The sequence below is a fragment of the Bactrocera tryoni genome, chromosome 3, assembly GCF_016617805.1.
Source record: "Bactrocera tryoni isolate S06 chromosome 3, CSIRO_BtryS06_freeze2, whole genome shotgun sequence".
NCBI classification, from domain to species: Eukaryota; Metazoa; Arthropoda; class Insecta; order Diptera; family Tephritidae; genus Bactrocera; species Bactrocera tryoni.
In genome coordinates, this window is record NC_052501.1 from 51,434,148 (window position 1) to 51,435,182 (window position 1,035).

Genomic DNA, 1,035 nt, shown 5'->3' on the forward strand with positions numbered 1-1,035 from the left:
TATTGTTAGAAGCTCTTTCTCACTAGTCAGTAGTCACAATCAGGCCACATTATAATTCGGTTACACACTTTAGCTATGTTTACAGTTATAAGCATTTTCTTTTTCTTTACTGCCTTCTTTTCGCTATTTTGTGCCAATTCGAAATACGAAGTGCAACCAAGTCCTTCCCCACCTGATCTCTCTACCGGAATGGAGGTCTTCCTCTTACTCTGCTTCCACCGGCGGGTACTCCATCGAAAACTTTCAAAGTTGGAGTGTTCTCTTCAATCTTGCCAAAAAGGCCTTCAATCTTGTCAAAAAGGCGCAGCTGCCGCCTCTTGATTCGCTGAATTATAGCAATGTCGTCGTTTGTCTCCTACAGCTCATCGTTCAACGACTGCGGTTCTCGCCGTTGGGAATGCGCAAAGAACCATAAACCTTCCGCAAAACCATTCCCTAGAACACATTTAGGTTTCCATAAGAAAAAGGTAAAAAGTAAATTAGAAACGAAATCATTATAAATTTTACGAATGCCCTCCCAGAAACAAAATCTTTATCCGTAAATCAATGTTTTTATACTCTTGTAACCTGTTGCAACAGAGTGTAATAATTTGTTCACGTATTACCTAAAACTAAGCGAGATAGATATAGAATTATGTATATATAAATGATCAGGATGATGAGAAAAGTAGAAATTCGACTGACTGTCTGTGTGTTTGTCCGTCCGTCCATTCGTACAAGCTGTAACTTGAGAAGCCCTCTAATAAGTTTAATGTACATACCTCCTAAACTACTAAAGCTATAGCAACCAAATTTCCTGAGCCAAATACCATAAGACCTCCTATCGACAGTGAAAATGGATGAAATGGGCTAATAACTCCGCTCACTCCCCATATAACCGTACTGTTCAAAACTACTAAAAGCGTATAAGTCAATAACTAATTACATTTTTCTTTATAGTATGCCACCTTATGACCAAAAATTGTCTAAATTCTACTAAAACTGTACAAGCTCCGAATATGTGGACCCCAGTATCTATAGCTAGATAGATAGATA

General features: G+C 38.2%; 1 pseudogene; it reads left to right on the top strand.

Annotated features, from left to right (window-relative positions):
* Positions 1 to 338: 338 nt before the first annotated feature.
* Positions 339 to 1,035, top strand: part of LOC120770662 — a 3,270-nt pseudogene continuing 2,573 nt past the window's right edge.